This window comes from Nicotiana attenuata, chromosome 7 (genome assembly GCF_001879085.1).
Source record: "Nicotiana attenuata strain UT chromosome 7, NIATTr2, whole genome shotgun sequence".
In the NCBI taxonomy this organism is placed as follows: Eukaryota; Viridiplantae; Streptophyta; class Magnoliopsida; order Solanales; family Solanaceae; genus Nicotiana; species Nicotiana attenuata.
This window is the reverse complement of record NC_031995.1, coordinates 75,804,990-75,826,913: the sequence shown is the minus strand read 5'-3', so window position 1 is coordinate 75,826,913 and position 21,924 is coordinate 75,804,990.

The window sequence follows — 21,924 nt, the reverse complement described above, 5'->3', positions numbered from 1 at the left end:
CATATCTCAGTTTCTATAACCATTTAACGATACATCACATCATAATTTTGGGCTGATTTTTTATGACATTGAGAGCCCAAGAGACTGGAGAGATTGATAATTTAGTAAGGCCGACGGCCCGATGGTGAGGTTGTTTTTGGGATTGGGCTGCACGCCGCAACATATTTTATTGATTCGTGATGGGAGTGGGCTCCACGCCGCAACATGTTTTACTGTTTTATGCCAGTATTGACTTGTTATAGAGCTTGGGCTGAAGGAGTCCCTACGGAGTTTGTACACATCCCTAGTGAGCGCAAGTACCTACTCAGTGCGAGTGCCGAGTGCCGAGTGCCAAGTTATTGTGAGGACTGACTGATTGTGAGGACTGAGTGGCTGTAAGGACCAACTAACTGAGAGGACTGATTGACTGGTAGGACAGAGTAAATTGATAATATGAGAGTATGCATATGATTTTATCAGTGAGTTGCATCGCATTTGACATGCACACTTGACATACAGGTAGAGATGCATTATTCCTCATGTTGTACGGTATCTCGTCATTCATGACTTCTTACACATATTGACATATAGTCATTGAGATGTATTTTCCTCATTCCATTTGAAAATGAAGTATTTACCGTGGAAAGCTTTTGGGAAAATTTACAGTTTTCAAACTTACTCATATTTTTGGCAATTTCGGTAAAAGACGTGGGTTTTTACTGATATACTTGATAAGCAGAACTATTTTTCGGGAAACTATGAAGAAGCTGGGCTTTTAGCTGGGCTTTTTATCTCTGAGTTACTCCTTTTAATACTTTCTTTATGCTGTTATGAATTGTTATTGGCCATTGGTGTCGAACCCGAACTTTGTTATAGCTCCTCACTACTTGCAACCTAAGGTTAGGTTTGTTATTTATTGAGTACACGGGGTCGCTTGTACTCATACAATACTTCTGCACCTTGCGTGCAAATGTTGACTGTTGATGTTGCTGTGATCGACGGAAGCTGGGATTGAAGACGTATATGTGTTTCGTTTGTAGCTGCCTCTTATTCATGGTAGCCTTAGAATATATAAATCTGTTTATGTACTTTTCGAACAGATGATGTATTTATTCCATACCAATTTTGTAAATTCTAATCTTAGAAGCTCATGATTTGTACTACCAATCCTTGGGGAATGTATAAGATTCAGATATTGTCTTTTATTTAATTGCCTTATTAATTTCATTAGAATTAGATATTTGTTAATTGGCTTACCTAGCGGGTCGCGTTAGATGCCATTACGACTTATTGGATTTTGGGTCGTGACATTTCCATGATTACTGAGAGCCCATGAGACTAAAGAGGTTGATGATTGAGTGAAGCCAAAGGCCCGATTGTGATATATTGATTCCATAGCACGTGAGTTGTCGGTGCGGATCCAGACAGTTATATTGTAGCACGTGAGTTGTCCGTACGGATCTTGATATGATACTATAGAGTTGTCCGTGCGGATTAGCGCTTGGGCTGTAGGAGCCCCTCTGGAGTCTGTACACCCCCAGTAAGCGCAGGTCCGACTGAGTGACTATTGCCCTGAGAGGCTGCATTTGATTTCATTGTTGGTGCACATAGCTGCTATATGTCACTATTTTTGAAACTTCTTGGAGGTATTATATCCGGAAAAATGGTTTTTCCTTGAACTTGACATGAATAAATTGATTTGACTTAAAGTACCGGATTCTAAAGCATACCTACTTTATTTTATTGAGACTACTGAAAATGATCTATAACTGTGTAGCTTGTCACTATCTTCAGTTATTTATTTAGTATTGTTACTTACTTAGTTTGTTGTACTCATGCTACACCCTTCACTTCGTGTGCATATCCAAGTGTTTCTGGACACGATGGGTGTTGACCTTTCGCACGGTTGATCGTCGGAGACTTCGAGGTAGCTGCCCGGCGTTCGCAGTCCTTGTTTCTCCTTCCTTATAATTTTCTCTTATTGTATTTTTATCCTGACTATCATAGACATTTATTTTCTAGACTGGTGATATATAGACGCTCATGAGCTCAGTGACATCCTGAATTGGGAGTTGTTTTCCGCATTTGTGTTTGGGTTCTTACCCCGTTTTATGAAAACTTTGGTTATTTAAAATTACTTGATTCATTTTTTGTTAAATGTTGGGAGTATATTAGAAATGTCGTCTTTCCTAGTACAACGATCGGCGCCATCACGACAGGTAGGATTTGGGTCGTGACATTTTCAGTCGAACGCTTATATAGTAAGTTGGTTAAATTTTGTTATATCTCATCATGTATTAGGCTTACCTAGTCTTAGATACTAGTTGCCATCACGATTTCTATGGTGGGATTTTGAGGTCGGGACAGGCATTCACTTAAGACCCAAGAATTCCGCATAGGTGCAGGTCACCACACCTATACGGGGCAAGGGAACAGGCTAAGCAAGTAATTTGGCGACACATAGGTGCTTGTCACCACACCTATACGCCACACACATGGTATTTCACATAGCAAGCAAGTCGGGGATCCCTAATCTCTCAAGTCAAGGTTAGACCAAACACTTACCTCAAGCCAACGGGTAATTCACAGCTCAACCACCGCTTTACCTCTCGATTTCACCACCAATCCACTCGTATCTAGCCATATTTAACTTTATAACATCAATAAACATTAAAGAAACAATTTCCAATGAATAATTATAGATTTCCCAACATTTTTTCCAAAGAGTCAAAAATCGACCCCAGGCCCGCTTGGTCAAAACTCGAAATTCGGACCAAAACCCGATTACCCATTCACCCCCGAGCCTGGATATACAATTGGTTTTAGAATACAACCTCAATTTGAGGTCTAAATCCCCTAATTTTGAAATTCCTAAATTCTACCCAAAAACGCCAAATTCCCCATCGAAATCCCTAGATTTTGTGATGAAATCTTGTAAAAGGATTAAATATTGAAAGAAATAAGTTAGGAATCATTTACCTATGATTAGGGGAAGAACTACTCTGTAGAAAATCGCCTCTTGAAGCTTAGGGTTTGAAAATTTGAGAAATGAATTGAAAATCCCATCTAAGGCCCTTTTACTCAGCTGCAGATGTCGCATTTGCGACCTGAGCTTCGCATTTGCGGAGCTCGCAAATGCGATGAAGGTATCGCAAATGCAAACCCCTCAAATTTCTGCTGCCTTCGCAAATGCGAGTAAATGATCGCATTTGTGACCAGTACCCATCCCTGCTTTACTTCGTAAATGTGAAGGTTTCTTCGTAATTGCGAAGACTGCTGGCCCAGCTACTCTTCGCATTTGCGACGAGTGGCTCACAATTGCAACACTGTCAGGCTTCGCAAACGCGAACTCTGCTCTCGCAATTGCAAGGTCAGAGGCCAACACCAGAACTGGAATACTTGCAACATTTTTCCAAGTCCAAAACACTCTGAAGCCTATCCAAAACTCACCCGAGCCCTCGGGGCTCCAAACCAAACATGCACACAAGTCAATAAACATCATACGGACTAGCTCTTCCATTCAAATCGCCAAAATAACATCTTAAACAACGAATTTAACACCAAAACTCATGAAATCCTTAAGAACATTTGAAATTTCTATTTTCACAATCGGACGCCCGAATCACGTCAAATCAGTCCCGTTTCTCACCAAATTTCACATACATGACTTAAATACCATATTAAACATGTACCAGGCTCCAGAAACAAAATACGGGCCCTATACCAACGATATAAAACATTATAAAATTTCCAAAAACCATTACGTTTTTCAGTTAACAATTTTCTTCAAAAATTCATTTCTCGGGCTAGGGACCTCGGAATTCATTTTCGGGCATACGCCCAAGTTCCATATTTTACTACGGACCCTCCGGGACCGTTGGAACACGGGTCCGGGTCCGTTTACCCAAAATGTTGACCGAAGTCAACTAAAATCATCTTTTTAAGCCAAAAATCATCTTTTCTTAATTTTTTTTCACATAAAAGCTTTCCGGATACGCGCTGGAACTGTGCATGCAAATTGAGCAGAGATAAATGGAGGTTTTGAATGCCTCAAAACACAGAATCAAATTCTAAAACAAAATATGACCCTTTGGGTCATCACATTCTCCACCTTCAAAACAATCGTTTGTCCTCGAACGGACATAGAAAAGTACCTGAGTCGGTGAAAAGGTGGGGATATCATCTCCGTATATCGGACTCGGACTCCCAGGTAGCTGCCTCAACAGGCTGACCTCTCCACTGCACACGAATCGAAGGGTAACTCTTCGATCTAAACTGTCGAACTTGCCGGTCTAAAATAGCTATTGGCTCCTCCTCGTAGGTCAAATCCTTGTCCAACTGGACAGTGCTGAAGTCTAACACGCAGGACGGATCGCTGTGATACTTCCGAAGCATGGACACATGAAACACTGGATGTACAACTGATAAACCTGGCGGCAACGAAAGTCTGTAAGCCACCTCTCCCACTCAATCAAGGATCTCAAAAGGCCTGATGAACCTAGGGCTTAGCTTGCCCTTCTTTCCAAATCTCATCACGCCCTTCATGGGCGACACCCGAAGCAACACTCGCTCTCTGACCATGAATGACACGTCACGAACCTTACGGTTGGCATAACTCTTTAGCCTGGACTAAGCTGAATGAATCCTATCCTGAATGATCTTATCCTTATCCAAGGCATCATGTACTAAATCTGTACCCAACAACCGAGCCTCTCGCGGCTCAAACCACCCAACTGGCGATCGACACCATCTACCATATAATGCCTCATAATGAGCCATCTCGATGCTCGACTGCCAGCTGTTGTTGTAGGAAAATTCTGCTAACGGCAAGAACTGATCCCAAGAACCTCAAAAATCAATAACACAGGCGCGGATCATATCCTCCAAGATCTAAATAGTACGCTCGGATTGTCCGTCCATCTGAGGATGAGATGTTGTGCTCAACTCGACCCGCGTACCCAACTCACGTTGTACTGCCCTCCAGAAATACGAGGTAAACTGCGTACCTCGATCAGAAATGATAGACACGGGCACACCATGAAGACGAATGATCTCCCGGATATAGATCTCAGCCAACCGCTCCGAAGAATAGGAAACTGCCACAGGAATGAAATGCGCTGACTTGGTAGCCTATCAACAATCACCCATACTGTATCCAACTTCCTGTGAGTCCGTGGGAGTCCAAAAATAAAATACATAGTGATACGCTCCCACTTCTACTCAAGAATCTCAATCCTCTGAAGCAAACCACCAGGTCTCTGTTGCTCGTACTTTATCTGATGAAATTTCAAACACCAAGCTACATATGCAAAAATATCCTTCTTCATCCTCCTCCACTAATCATGCTGCCGCAAGTCTGGATACATCTTGGCGGCACACGGATGAATAGAATACTGGGAGCTATGGGCCTCCTCTAGAATCAACTTACGAAGTCCATCCACATTAGGCACACAAACTCGACCCTGCATCCTCAGAACTCTGTCATCTCCAACTGTAACCTCCTTGGCACCTCTGTGCCGCACTGTGTCCCTAAGGACAAGAAAATTAGGGTCATCATATTGTTGACCTCTGATACGCTCAAATAATGAAGACCGAGAGATTGTACAAGCTAGAACACGACTGGGCTCAGAAATATCCAACTTCACAAACTGATTGGCCAAAGCCTGAACATCCAAAACAAGCAGTCTCTCACCGACTGGAATATATGCAAGGATACCCATACTAGCCGACTTCCTACTCAAAGCATCGGCCACCATATTGGCCTTCCCGGGATGATACAAGATGGTGATATCATAGTCTTTTAATAGCTCCAACCACCTTCTCTGCCTCAAATTGAGCTCCTTCTGCTTGAACAATTACTGCAAAGTCTTATGATCCGTGAACACCTCACATGACACACCATATAGATAATGCCTCCAAATCTTCAGTGCGTGGACAATGGCTGCTAGATCCCAATCATGCACTGGATGATTCTTCTCGTGAATCTTCAACTGCCGCAAAGCATATGCAATAACCTTTCCATTCTGCATCAACACCACACCAATTCCAATAAGAGATGCATCATAATATACTGTATATGGCCAGGAACATGTGGGCAATACCAACACCGGCGTCGAAGTCAAAACTGTCTTGAGCTTCTGAAAGCTCGCCTCACACTAGTCTGACAACCTGAACGGAGCACCCTTCTGAGTCAACCTGGTCATCAGGGTTGCTATAGATGAAAACCCCTCAACAAATCGACGATAATAACCCGCCAAACCCAAGAAACTCCGGATCTCTGTAGCTAATGTGGGTCTAGGCCAGTCCTTGACTGCCTCAATCTTCTTAGGATCCATCTGAGTACCCTCTGCTGGCACAACATGACCCAAGAAAGCGATTGAACTCAACCAAAAATCGCATTTCGAAAACTTAGCATATAACTGGTTGTCTCTTAGAGTCTGAAAAATGATCCGAAGATGCTGCTCATGCTCCTCTCGGGTGCGGGAGTAGATCAAAATATCATTAATGAAAACAATCACGAAAGAACCCAGATAGGGCCTGAACACCCGGTTCATCAAATCCATGAATGCTGCTAGGGCATTTGTCAACCCAAATGACATCACTAGAAACTCATAATGCCCGTACCGAGTGCGAAAAGCTGTCTTAGGGACATCAGATGCCCTAATCCTCACTACTGATATCCAATTTTTCCCTATATATTTTCAGTATGCAAAATAACTTCAAAATAGCACATATATGCATACATAAGCCTGTCCAAGTGTTTTATTATTTTTTTTCATAATTTTTAAAGGTTTAAATTGATTTATTTTCCCCTTTTATCCATAAAATCCCCAATAATTATTTCCAAGATGATTATCTTGAGAATTCTTCTATTGGATTTTTATACTTATGCCAAAATATGGCTAAGGCAATTTTTACATATTTTTACAATTTTATTTAGTATTTTTAAAGCTAAATTGCACTTAATTGCAATATTAGCCCTTTTAAGGTTTAATTATGTTTTTATACGCATAAAATTGGATCCTATATTTTTAAATTGTTAATTGTGTACTATAACTCACTTTAGTACTTTAAATTTATTTTTCAGAAACTATTTACTATTTTTTATAATTTAAAAGGGAAAAACTGGCTATTTAAATAACATCCCATTTGTATTTCAATTGTAGCCTAAATCAAACCCCGATTTCCCAGCCCAATTTCTAATTAAAACCAGACCCTAACCCAATTAAATCCTACCCAAACTCGGATCTCCACCTACCCCATTTAATCTGGGCCATTGATCATTCAGATCAACGACCACCATTCCACCTACCTAAAATAAACCGAAACGACCCCTTAACCTAGTTCATTTCCACCAACCCGCCGCCCTTGAATCCCTTTCCTCTCCAATTCTCTCTGCAACCTCACACAAACCCTAGCCGCCACCACCCAAACTAACCCTAATACCCTTTTATCCTCACCCAATCTATGGACTCCCATGGCTGTTCAAGACGTGTACTCGTCTCCTACGTCTCCTGGTGGCCTGCTTTTGTAATTTCGTGGAAAGATCTCAAAGAGATCTAGTCCAGTTCGTGCTCAACTTCTATCCATGGTCCTTTTCTGGCCATCCATGGCCGTTCGAGTCAGATCCATGTCTTTTCCGGCTAGATCGGTAACTTCTCGAAGTTTTCTCACTTTTTCGGGGTTCTCCGAAACCCTAACTTTAACGACTTCCCGATTTTCTTTTAGATCTGTCTTAGATCTGTGTATGTTGTGAACCTCTTGGTGTTGTTCTCAAAGGTTTCTCCGATTTTTTTCAAAGCGGCTCTTCGACTTCAACGATTAGGGTTTTCTTAACCTCTTTTAAAAGATCTCTTCTCCGATTTTCAGTGTTGTTTTATGATATTACTATGTTTAAACGATTTGTTTATGTTTTTCTTCTACCTGTTTCATCGTGTTAAAACCCTAAGTATCTTTGGTTTTATCCGGGGTTCTAAAACTATCTTCTTGTATGTATGCCTGTTTCGATTGAGTTCTTCATGGTTAAACCCTTTCCTTTGTTTGTCTTGAATGATTCTGAGTTCTTACTGCTTTTTAACTCAACCTTGTTAAAACCCTAATTTCCTAAAACTTTTCTCACTTGTTACTGTGAGTTTTTAAATACTCTATTTACTCGTTTCTGTGCGTTGGCCTGATTTCCTTTACCTGTTACTATGTGTTAGACTGGCTTCTTCACTTTCGTTCTATGTGTTAGCCCTGACTACTTGACTTTTTTGATTACCATGCTTCGAGTAGTCCCTAGCCTGCTCACGTCACTTCTGTATGTTTGTGTTCATCTAGTTGCTTCTTTTTGTCAATATGTTTGACTCTGCATGTCTGATACGCCTGTTCATTCTTTTCTATTTATATGTTGGATTGCAGAATAATGATTCCTTCTTGATTGATCTTGATTTCCTCAAGTTACGATTGATTGCAAAGGTTTTCTTATAAATCCCTAATTTTACTCATTGGATAAAGTTGATTGATCCCCATTCCTTTATTTGCTGTGATGTTTCACCCCCGCTGAATCCTTTCCCCAAATTAAGTATATTATGTACTTAGACTCAATTGTATACTCTATATTCTTACTAACCCCTATATGGTCAGAAATCAATCTTCCTCAAATTGATTTTCTTTCCTTAATTATCCCTATTAGTATCCGTTAAGTAGTAATTCCATGATTAAAGGGAAGCACTTGTATTAATGGGATTCTGATTGTGATTATTTCCATATTTGTGTTAAAGCTTTACTTGTTACCTTATTTTCTACTCGTTTTCAAAGCTATAAATACCCTATCCTCTCTTCTCTAAACACACGAACAACTGAGTTCAAAAACACACACTAACACATTCAAACTCTCTTTCTTTCTCTACTACTTGTGCTACTGCTTTGTCTAGCCGGTTGAAAGCCAAGGCTAGACTGTGGAATTCTGATTTCTTTACATTTCTTTTCCTGCACTTTGCTTCTTCAACTGGTATGTCCCTAGTTTAAATTCTGAAACTCAAACCTATGTGTTCCCTTGTTGTCGATCCCTGTCTCTTTCTGGACTAACTTAATGGCTCATGCTGTTGCACCTTTGTTTACTGCTTTACTCAGCATGCTTAAAATTCTACCTTCTTTTGTTCAAATGTAATTAGTATGTTTAATTGTTCCTGCTTATGTCCCACAACTAGCATGTCTTCTAATGTGCTTGATTCATGACTAATTATATGTTTCTGTTTTGGGTCCTCTATGTCCCCAACCCCTACTCCCCTGTTTGTAACTGCTGAAGCATGTACTCCTCCCTGAACTTGTTCTGTGGTTTTGTTGCTCCTATACCTTGCTCCCTTTCAAAACTCTTTTGTTGTTCTACAAACTTAATTCAAACATGTTGTTTTTAAAAAACTATTTCAAGCACTCTCACATGCACTCTTAGATCATCAGGTTCTGCCCCTCTTATGTGAGCCTTGCTTTGGGACCCTTGAGCTCCCTCCGAACCTAGACACATAAGGGCTGGCCCTTCCACACTGCACCTACTCTTGGTTATGCAATCTGGGTGTGAGCACTGCCCGGGATCCCTTGAGGTCCTTAGGGAACTCTGACACACCTAGGTATGAAGGAAAGCTTTGGAACAATATTGGCATTTGAGGTGGTTTATTACGTAACTCAGAGAAGAAGTCAGAATCAGGCTTCTTATAGTTGTAACTTCTTATTTTTCATTTCTGTTTATGTAATTCAATCACATGGTCTGTAATAATTTGTAAACAAGTACTGGGGTGGCTAGTGAAAAGGGATGGGAGAATATGCATGCAATAATGGTTAAGGGTAGAAAACATGTTATTAGGTTTTTATTCCTAAATTGCGCAATAGAAACCATGCTTAGGGTTCATGTATGCATTTAGAAATCCTGGTCTTAGGAAATTCTGCAATCCTGCCATATGCATTTAGAAATCCTGCTCTAGGGATTCTGCATCATGGGTCTTATACATGCATAATAGATACCATGTTCTAGGATCTTGTTTGCATTTTGCTTAAAACGCCTAGTTAATTACTGATTCATGAAAAGGTAGTAAAGTAATAATTTTCACATTGTGATGCTTCTGAATAAAATTGGTGACCATCTCTGCAACTAGAGCAGCATGTTTTAGGTAAGGAATAATCTCCAAACTGTTCTTAATAACTTAGGATAACTACTGCATATTGCTTTACGCCTAGGCAAGCCTTAGGTAATAACTTTAATAAAACTGGAACTGCCTTTGTTTAATTATCAACTGTTAAAATCAGTAGGCAAACCTGATTCGGACTTCTTTTCTGAGTCATGTGATAAATTTGGTTCTAATGTTATCACTCAAATACCCAGCTTTAGGATTTTAAATTCAGACCTTAATTGTGTATAAGTCATGCTGTCTATGTGCATTATCTGGGGAGGTATATCTAAACCTTCTATTCGTTTTCTGTGTTTTCCCCCTTTAAATGCAGTCCTACCTGTTTTGTATGTCGCCTTAGTATTTTGCCTTTAAACCTGAGGGTCTGCCTAAAACCTCCTTCTTATAGGATAAGAGTCTAACCTCCGAAACTGTTAGGAAGGGACGGGTAACAGCATGCAATAAGAATCGAGACCAACCCTCGCTTTAATTACTTTCACGGGTGGGAAAGGGTGGATATGGATATGATGACCGATGCGTTAATGCCACGCGTAGCCCCTTTCTAAGGAGTGATTACCGGGCATTGTACTGATGTGATCCATATTACAAACAAACCTAGGACCCCTTTACATAAGCATGCTTAGATTATAACTCTTTTCAAAACCTTGCTTTTATTAATCGTTTTTCAGACGCTTGTGTATTTTAACCTAAATCCCCTGCTATGTGAGCCTTACTTATCTACTTGCTAATTGCACAAATTCACAAAAAAAAAAACGGTCTGCACGGGAACCACACTAGTGGATCCTGAGGGGTGCCTAACACCTTCCCCTTATGATAATTTCAAGCCCTTATCCTATCTCTGGTTATCAAACGTAGTTGTAGATAAACCATGTAGGTGCCCTAACGCACCTTAAAAATTGTTAGGTGGCGACTCTTCAAAACTCAATACCCAATTCCCAAAAGGAAATGAGTCATTACACCTCCATGAATGTCGAAACCCGGACTCCTCTCCGCGGAGGGAAAAAGGGGGCGCGACAGCATGGCGACTCTGCTGGGGATTTTTAGGCTTTTACCATTTCAGATTGTTCTTGTGATTTTGTCCCCCCCCCCCCTTTATGTGCAATTACTTGTTTAATTTCTTTAAAGCGTTTAATTTCTTTTCAAAAGCGGAACTGACATATCTTTCTTGTTTCCTTCCTTTATTGCTGCTTTAAATTATAAAAACTGCTGTATTTATTGCTTTCTCAACGTGCAAGTACATGTCAACATGCTTTAATTATTGCATAATCATGCTCAACATCATACTCCACTCGTGCCGAACAAATACTTAGCAACGCTTGATGAGTGGTTACGCTCTTCCTATATCATTACCCCCTAAATTCGAAAAGGCATATTTGCGGTAAAACCAGTCGATCAGCGGTGCAGTCAACAGTTATGTGCCTTCCCCGTTGAGTTGTCCACTCAAGGGTACCAGTCTAAAACCCCATAGAAACCTTACTCTGTTAAAACTGTGAAAGCATCATGGTCAAACCTAGCCGGGTTAGTTATGTTGTCCACATAATGATCCTTTAGGATAGCCTTGTCCAAAGTCCACTGGGTTTCCCTAAAACCCAAACGGACACCATCACGTTCTGTGCATTTATTTGGAGAATTAAATGTTTCATGCTAATTGTTGATATTAAATAGTCGAGTCTGGTGGGGGTAAGGGCCTAACCTTATTTGTCTTGCAGAAATATGAGGCACGAAGTCCCCAGGTTTGGCATGGTCACCAACAACCACCCAAGATTGCTAAGCTGATGGAGAGATTTACATTCTAGTGACCAAACCCTCATCAGAAAATCTCTGGGCATTATACCATAGCTCCTAGAGATTCAACCTAACAATATGATCATAGAAGCTGCTACGTTGTTTTGGGATTGTTAAAGGGCCGTGTTCCGCTTTGTGGATATCGAGATGACACCTCTGCTAGAGGAGATAGGAGGACTGGTCGGTCTAGTGTGGGAAACTCTGGGTCTGCTAATGCCCGAGAACCGCACAGGCAGGGGTTTCCTTAAGATGATGGGTTTGAAGAAGAATGCAGAATGGACATGCCTAAAGGAATCATACATCCCTTTTGACTACCTGTATGAAAGGTATGGTCACAGCAAATCCTACCGTACCTACCCTGACGAGTTTGCCATCATGTCCTTGGGACACATCTATCGCAGGGTTTTCGTTTTCATGTTTTGCTTCCTGGGTCTGATCGTGTTTCCGACAAAGAAAGGGAGAATTCATATCAGGCTGGCTATGGTACTAAGACCCTAATGGAGGGGATTGGTGGGCAGACATTCAGCATTGTACCCATGATCATCGCAGACATGTACCGAGCCTTAGAGAAGTGTCAACGAGGAGCAAAACACTTCGAAGGCTGCAATTTTCTACTTCAACTCTGGCTCATGGAACATCTCCAAAAGGGCGAATACCGACAAGAAATTCAAAGAAGGGACTGGGAGGATCACATCGCTTTCCACCATGCAAAGCGAATGAATTACATCCCCGACATGTTCGCTCAGCCTGAGAATGCCAAAGGATGGGTTGAGCTATTTGATAATCTGACCGAAGAACAAGTTCAATGGATGTTCGAGTGGTTTCCGACAGAGGAGTTCATCGCCCGATCCAGAGATGCACCTTTCCTGATACTAATTGGTGTAAGAGGAACATACCCTTACGTCCCTCTTCGAGTTATAAGGCAAGCTGGTAGGAAGCAAGTCATACCCAGGGTCGATAAGATGAGCCACTTCCGAGCTGACTTCCAAAACGATGATAGTCCCTACAAGTGCCAAGCCCAACACATGTGGCATTGCAAGATCGTAATGGGGAAAGACACCATTGAGCCAGACAGATATCATGCCAGTTGTACTCCTTTCTATTCAGGTTGGTTGGAAGACAATCATGATGGTCTGGGCCAGCCAGGGTTCGTTTAAGGTCACAGAATTATAGATGAAAAGGCCGAGGCACAAATCAAGTACAACGAGCTGCGCAAAAGGATTTGTGAATGCGAAAGCGAACACCACGAGTTACAAGAGTCCAACCAGAAGCTGATTGAGGAATGGAAAGATATGGCTATCAACGCCAACAAAAGGCTAGGATACCTGGAGCGAGGCATAGTAGAAATGGAAAGAAAGTTTCTCAAAAGAGTTGAAGATTGTCAAGAGGCTGAAGGGACCGAAGGTGGACATCTAGTGAGAGCGTACATGTTGCTAGGACTTCGCGAGTTGGGGAAGCTGTTCGACGGAGGCAAGGATGCTGAATCTGGGGAAGGTCCTTCTGGGACCAAGTAGATAGGAGTTTATCTTTTTGCTTTATAAATGTAATAAGGCCAATGGCCATTAGTGACTTTTATTTCCTGTTTATGTAGTGTCGATTTGGGATTCGTCTTATTTTTATCAATAAAATGAGGCATTTAGCATTCTAAGTTCTCCAAATCACTCTGTCGCTAGGCCTACCTCGGACACAACGAGGCACCCAAATTAGGACACGTTTTACATTCCTGCACTATGTGTTTAAATATTGCAATACTCTTTATGATCCTCACTGACTTGGTTACCTTTTATTTTTGTTTTTATTATTCCCCTCCCCAAAGGTTAGTTCGTGCACTCTGGCATCGTCATCTTATTCCACGAGATCCTGGGGCCCTCCACCCACTCCTCCTCTTAGTCCTGTTAAAAGCAAGAAGAAAGGCACGATGGAAGATTTGAACAACATCAGGAAGGAGAACTCAACTGAACGGGTTGAGACCACGGATGGCCATGGTATTCGGGTCCCTAACGAGAACGTGTCACAACTTGAACAGAAGCTGTTGAAATTTCAGGAAGAGCTCGATCAGNCTATCACTTCATACACAACACGACAACCATAATAGTGTCAAACAATCCGAAAATGTTACGATGAACGACCAACAAACAACCTTGCCATTATGTGGTGTTTCTCCACACCCTTCCTCCTTTCAACTCCATCAAAACAGTAGTAAAAGAGACAACCCAATACCAACACGAAACAGCCCAAAAACGGTCCCACAAGTTCATCAACTCAAACATAATTTTTCGGTTTACTTAAACATGTTTCGACTTGTCTTTTCTTTCAAATTGAGAAATACAACCAAAAGTACATCATTACACCTCTTATACAATAAACCAGCCATGAATTTAACTTAAAAATAAGTTCACAACCAGCCAACCATTGCACAAGATCAAACAACATACCATTCTTCCGAAACTAGCTAGGTCTATTCTTTACGATCGAGTTACAACTCGCAAACGCATAGATAATGGAAGGAGAAGCATAAACTTACCTTGTACTGAGTATCACCCACGAAACCTGGTCCTTTTTCATCAAAAATAAGTTCCTCAACACGGATACAAGAAGGAGAAAGAGAAACTAGCATGCTGTCCGGACTTTTCAGCACTAGAATCGCGTCGTAACACCCGGAATACCCTAGGGTTTGTGTGGGATTTTGGGGGAGGAGTTGCAGGGGTTCAATTAGGTTTTCTTGGTCTGAAATACAGGTGAAATAACTCAGTTTTTATTCCCTTAAAAGACCCCTCTTGCCCGACTTTAGGGCTTTTAATTAAGTCCTCTCATTTTGGCAAGTAGGTGATGCACCTACTTGTCACCTACCAGTCTGCGCTGTCTCACGAAAATGCAAATATCTTAAGAATTCTTTAATATTGTCCTTGACATCTAGGAAACTGTTCTGTAAATATATTCAAAGGCCAGGGTATTCCCACCTTTAGGCTTCTTTCTCATACCACGACATGTGGTCGGAATTTTTCCAACATCGTAACATTTGCTACCTTATGTCATGCAGTATGTATGACTGTGTCATTGTATGAGTGCCTAGCGACTCGTCTTCGCTTTTTCCTCCATATTTTAGCTAATCTCTAAGCCTCACTTTATGAACATATACAGAATTATGACAAGCTGTCCCTCTAGGCATCTATAGGTGTACTGATGTCTTTCGCTTGGTACTTTATCGAACTTAAGACTATTGCTATCTCTTGTTTCATAGCCTTGTATATCTATCCTTATGGATTTACTACATCTAGGTAAGTTATACTATACCATAAAACTTACTTCGGTTTATTATTACCGAGGTTTGCTACCCAACTCCAGGTTACTCTTTCGCTGCTTATCCTATATGTATAAATCTAAGTCCTTTAGTGCTTCCTCATTATTATTCATCTTAAGAATAACAAACAAATCTCATCTTGTACTTTGGAACTTGTACCCATCTATTGTTTATTCACCTTAATGTTCTATCACTGATAACTTGTAACCTTTTACGTAATACACTATCACTAGGGCTCACATCTTATTGAGGAACATCTGAAGTGATTTTCCTGATCCACCTAGGGATAATACTATACTTCAATAACCATATTTCATTGCATCCCAATGCGATTCATCTTATGGGGGTATTCTAATCCCGTGCAATTAATAAAATCCCTTTCTCGTTAAATTATTACTCAATCAAAGGCCTAAGCGTCATCCTCTTATCAATCACAATTACACCCTTATTCTACTGCCAGGGCAGCATTCCATCTGCACCTAGTCTTAGACTCCTTTGTGTCATTCAGGCTGTACCGAGCTCTTTATTACATATGGAAATCATCAGCTCCATTGTTTTGATGGGTTTAATCCCAAGGACATACATATTCTCGTTACCTTCTCACTCACCTTTTCACATCCTTACTCCTATCTACCTAAAACCTGGTTTCTCTACAATACTTTACTTTAGGACCTACACCGATCTATTTATACTACTCGCAACCTTCCTTAAACTTGCTACCACCATAAATTTCCTTTCGTGCCTTCTCAGTTGTCCTTAAATGTAAGCAATTACTTTTGCTGGTCGTCCTATCACTTGTTGCATGAATACTTGGCCTGTCTTTTTGCCCACGAATACTGTAATTTCCTGTACCTCATATGATCTCAAACATCCCCTTTTATTTTTTTTTCCATTCATTAGCCACGATAGGTGTCACTTTCTTATGGAGTGTACACAATATTGTAGTGAGACTGTTGTTACAAGATCATTTACTTTTTAGCTCACTATGCTTAGGTGGAAACCTTCTTCCTTATTTCCTCAGCTAGTCTTTCGTTGTAGTACTTAGGGAGACCTTCTGGCTCTTGTAAGGTTCTGAGCTTGTTATATCGTACACCCGAAGGAAATTTTTGTTGTTCTTACTCGCCTATAATAATCCTTAGTTACATAACTTCGTGCCTTTGTGCTCGTAGGGTTATTTCTAAGCTCAATTTTTTTATTGTCTCCTTAGTGGCACTCTCTCTTATTTTCATAAACCTTAAAAGGTACCTTTAACTACCTCAAATCCTATCTGAATTTTTTTTTCAAATGATTGCGACTCGTATCTACGAGACTGAATTCACTATGCTGCGGTTCACTAGATTTATCTTGCATGATCTGTTGATTTATCTGTGACCTCTTGTCTAGCCATAACCGGTCTCTTCCTGAATCAACTACTAATTACTCGTTGTTCCATTCTCATATATATATTTTGCATAATCTCTCTTGGGATATATCCTCTATCTTAACTTACCTTTCGACACTAGCTCCTGATGTATCAAGTGTCCATTCACACTTATTTATCAATAACATCCTGGCCGGAAACTTTTACTGCCTCTCCCCGGTGTCGTGCTTGCATAATGTTCTGGAGTCGCAACATATCTGTAGGAACTGAATAAATGCAACATCATTTTTTTATCCTTTTTACCACATTCTTCCTTTACCATTCCATAGTTACCTGAACCGCTTAACTCCGACTTAATACCATATCACACCATATTCCCCCCTTTAGGGAAGTACTAAAATTTAGTACTACGACGATCTACCTATAGATGTTTCACCTCTTCATCTTTGGCGTCTTTTCACATTATCAATTAACCTTAATCGCCTTATGGTAACCTTTTGTACCAGGGATAACTAAATTTCTTACGCACGAAGGTGTCACCTACTGAAACTGGCACACTTAGTCCCTTAAGATTAACTCTGCTCAGAGTGCTTGCTTTAGGCAAACGACTTCCTAAATGAACTTTAAAGGTTATTCGTTTGTTGTCTATTCTATTATTGTTGGAGCACGATCTCTGAAATTCTCACGATGTCAACCATTATCAAATCCTCCGGTCCCTAATTCATGTTCGATTTTATCTTGTTTACAAGACCATAATAATTTCTGTTACTACAGGGGGTCTAACTTAGCCTTCTGGTAATCGCGTTGGACTCACCAACATATTTCTCGAAATGAGGATATGACATTTGGCCTATACTTTATTATTGTCTTAAGGCCTGTCACCTTTTTTCTTTTCCTTAACTTGACTATAGACTCTATCATTCTGTCATATTCTGATTTACCGTTATCACCGATTTATCACATCTTACTCATAATATTTCATTTACTCTCTTCTTATCCTCCGACTAATATTTCTATCTATCACTTTATTCTGAAAACTTCAACAAAACGTCCTTTCACTTTTAGCTCCCCTTGCTTCATCTCACTGGCTCTTCGGGATGCCTAAAATTCTATCTCTCTCTCTCTAGGGGCGGGAGTCATGCTAAGGTAAATATTTATCCCTTTTTGGATTCCAGTGCCACTCCCCTAAATTTTTGCAGACATTCTAGTATTCATATCTGAATGTACTATTCTAGATTGCACCATCGAGGTGTCTCACAAGGAGATCTATTACCACATCTGCACTACCGTACCCTTAGGAAATGTTAGATAATGATAACAATCTTGGTTACACTAATCCCAGCTTGATCCTCATATTACATCATTCTCTTAAATTATATTTGTCAGCTCCCATAGGGCATAATTGAGATGGGTGTGGTCAATTGTATATAACTCTGTTACTGTTCAAGGTAACTCAAAATGCATGTATTTCTCTACCTGAATTGTAAATACTGAACCTTCATTAACTGGTACCTCGTAACCTTCGCCACCTTGCTTCTTTTATTTGTTGAAACTTGTTTCAGCTTCTGATTCTCCTGTTCCTTTTTACCATATGGGTGGATAGATATCCATGCCTTGGGTGGATAGATAAAGCTCATACATTTACTCATCATCAGTGTGATGCAAAATCGAGTTCCTCTAACTCAGCTTTTCCAGAGCCACATTCAATCTCTAACCAACTATCTTTCTCGATGTAGGTATCATTGTATTTCAGATAAAATAGAATTTAGAAGTTTGAATTCTTACAACTGAGCTCTACCACACGATCTAGAGTAAAAAGAAAGAGTGACAGTCCTAAATGCCCTGTAGCCTCCTGCTTATAAGTGTGGTGCACAACACACCCATAAATAAGACTCTACTAGACACGGCTTGTAGACTCCCTAGGACAGAACTGCTGTGATACCACTTTTATCACGACCCAAACCGAAAGGCCGCGACGGGCACCCGGTGCCTTACTCAACCGAGTACCAACGTAACATATCTTTCTTATCATACTATCAAGGGTAAATGAGATATAAAACATGTCATGAGATAACAAGAATAAAACATAAGGGAATACTCAATATATAATGATCGAACATGATATACAAACTTACACATGTGACATACGGGCCTATAAGGCCGACATGACCATTTGTAAACTCAAGACATAGGCCGACAAGGCCATACAAGTATCCATACACCTTACATCTGTCTACAAGCCTCTAAGATTAAATAAAATCATAAAGGTCGGGACAGGGCCCCGCCATACCAATCAATACATATCCAGAGCATACTGACCAAATAGGCAACTCCGGAGCAAGTGGAGTACACCAACACCTTCGCTGAGCTGATAGCCTACTAGGAGGAATGTCAACCTGTCTATCGGGACCTGCGGGCATGAAACACAGCGTCCCCGGGCAAAAGGGACGTCAGTACGAATAAAGTACCGAGTATGTAAGGCAGGAAAGCGTAAACAAGATCTGTAACGTAAAGAGAGATAGAGGAGATACAACCTGTAACATCTGAGTGCCTCTGGGGGCTACTGACATGAAATGCATAATACATATATATACATAAGCTTTTAAAAACATACGCCTCTGTGGGCACATCATCATCATATCATACCCGGCCTCAAAGAGGACTCGGTAAAAACGTACCCGGCCATCATAAGGCTCGGTAGAATCGTACCCGGCCACGTGGAGCTCGGTAAACCCAACTGATCAGTGGTTGCACAATAGGTGCCATACCCGGCCGACTATAGCGCGGCTCGGTAGAGTAAAGTAGATACATATATAATGCATGCTGGACTCATGGAGTCACGTTCTAAACCTTTTGGAGTGACATAAGGTCATTGCACCATCGATTAACATTATGGACATCATACCATCAATATGAACTTCACTAGGACTCAAGGATCATATATACTTTCTTGGAATAACTTTGTAAGGAAAGAATAACATGGACAACCTTAGTTGCTAGGAGTAGATTCATTATGAAATAGCGTATCGTTTATGTTCGTTTCACTTTAGATCATGCCAAAAGAATGAAGGAAGAGCCTTAACATACCTTAAACATGTTGAGTCCTTAATACCTTCTAAGCAACTCTTCAAACAAGTCAACTCGATCTATCATAGCATAAGGAGATTCAAAATCAGTGTTGAGCAAAGGCTAAGTCTATAACTTAAGCTAGTAGCTCGTCTACGTAAATTCGGGCAGCATCTCCCTTGTAACAAGGGCCTCCTCCAATACCATATACCAACAACAACAGCCAGGGAAGTCCAGCAACCTATAAATATCAATAACAAGACACCATATAACAACAACAAGTCACAACTACTTCACGACGAGCGGCAAGCTCCGATTGGAATCCGTATAACCCATATCACCCCTTATAGACTTCTTACATTAATTTAAAACTATCATTAACATGATAATGAAGTCATTCATCAATGATTCCATCCTTATACCATATATTTATAACAAAGGAAACAATCCTCAACTCCAACTATCTTCAATTAGTAGCTTTATTCACTAGTTCATGTCTACTCCGTCCATTTAACTTAATCAACATCAAGATAACCTTAAGCACATGCAAGAACACAATACACACAACTCCTATAGTAACTTCAAGTCGAAATCCAAGTTATATTCAGCTCACAACAACCCTCAATAGCAATACAACACCATAGAAGTGACTTAAGCTAATCCAAGTACTATCTTGTAGTTTATCATCCTAACAACTTAACCAACATACAAGCAAGCTTAAGCACAATTAGTAGGCTGTTATACTCACCTTATACAGCGGCAACAACTTGGAATTTCATCCAAATACAGCCCACAACAATCCTCAATGACAACACAACCTCAAAGAGGTGTTGTTCTTCACTAGAACTAAGTTTTGATGTTGAAATATGGTGTAATCACTTTGGAGTCACTTCAAACCCTTGTGGAATCTGTTTAGAAGGGTTAGGAGAAGTTTGGAGACGAAGTTGAGTTGAAAATAAGTGAAAAATAGGCGTCCAAATCGTTTATAAATTGAAGTAGGTCAACCACCGTCTAAGTGGGTCCCATTGGGAGCTGCTTGCGCGGTCTCGCGAAAACACGAATATCTCTCTACTCCGATGTCGTATTGACAAACGGTTTAATGCGTTGGAAATTAGACTCGTAGATCTTCAATTTGATATGTAGATCATCCACTGATTCCAAGTATATTGGGAGAAAAGTGCATCTACATTTGACCTAAATTTCAGCACATTATAAATGGAACTTGTGATGACCTTTTCCAACTTTTGTTCCACAACTCGCTTGACTTCAAAACATAACACCAACTATCGTACGACTAAAATAACTCATAATATAATCTCCTTATAATGTTAAACCCTAGTATCACCCCAAAAGTACATGGTAAAATATTCCAACTTGTCGACTTTCGACGAAACTTATTTTCTTCAATTCGTTTAGCTTCTAATCCTTCAAATCCTCTTGCTACTCGGTACTAATGATCTTAAATATTTGTAACCTCCACATTAACATGATGAACTAACTTTGTAAACTTTTAAAAGATGATTCCCTTTCTGAGCTCACAATAATTGACTTATGATGTACTCTTACATACGAAAACACGGGGTGTAACATCATTCCCCCCTTTTGGAACATTCGTCCTCGAATGTTGATTAATGCGCTTATCAGTCTCATAACCTGTAGCTCTTAAGAATTCCTTAATATTGTCCTTGACATCTAGGAAACTGTTCTGTAAATTAATCCAAAGGCCAGGGTATTCCCACCTTTAGGCTTCTTTCTCATACCACGACCTGTGGTCGGAATTTTTCCAACATCGTAACATTTGCTACCTTATGGCATGCAGTATGTACGACTTGTCATTGTATGAGTGCCTAGCGACTCGTCTTCCCTTTTTCCTCCATCCTTTAGCCAATCTCTAAGCCTCACTTTATGAACATATACAGAATTATGACAAGCTGTCCCTCTAGGCATCTATAGGTGTACTGATGTCTTTCGCTTGGTACTTTATTGAACTTAAGACAATTGCTATCTCTTGTTTCCTAGCCTCGTATATCTATCCTTATGGATTTACTACATCTAGGTAGGTTATACTATACCATAAAACTTACTTCAATTTATTATTACCGAGGTTTGCTACCCAACTCCAGGTTACTCTTTCGCTACTTATCCTATATGTATAAATCTAAGTCCTTTAATGCTTCCTCATTATTATTCATCTTAAGAATAACAAACAAATCTCATCTTGTACTTTGGAACTTGTACCCATCTATTGTTTATTCACCTTAATGTTGAAA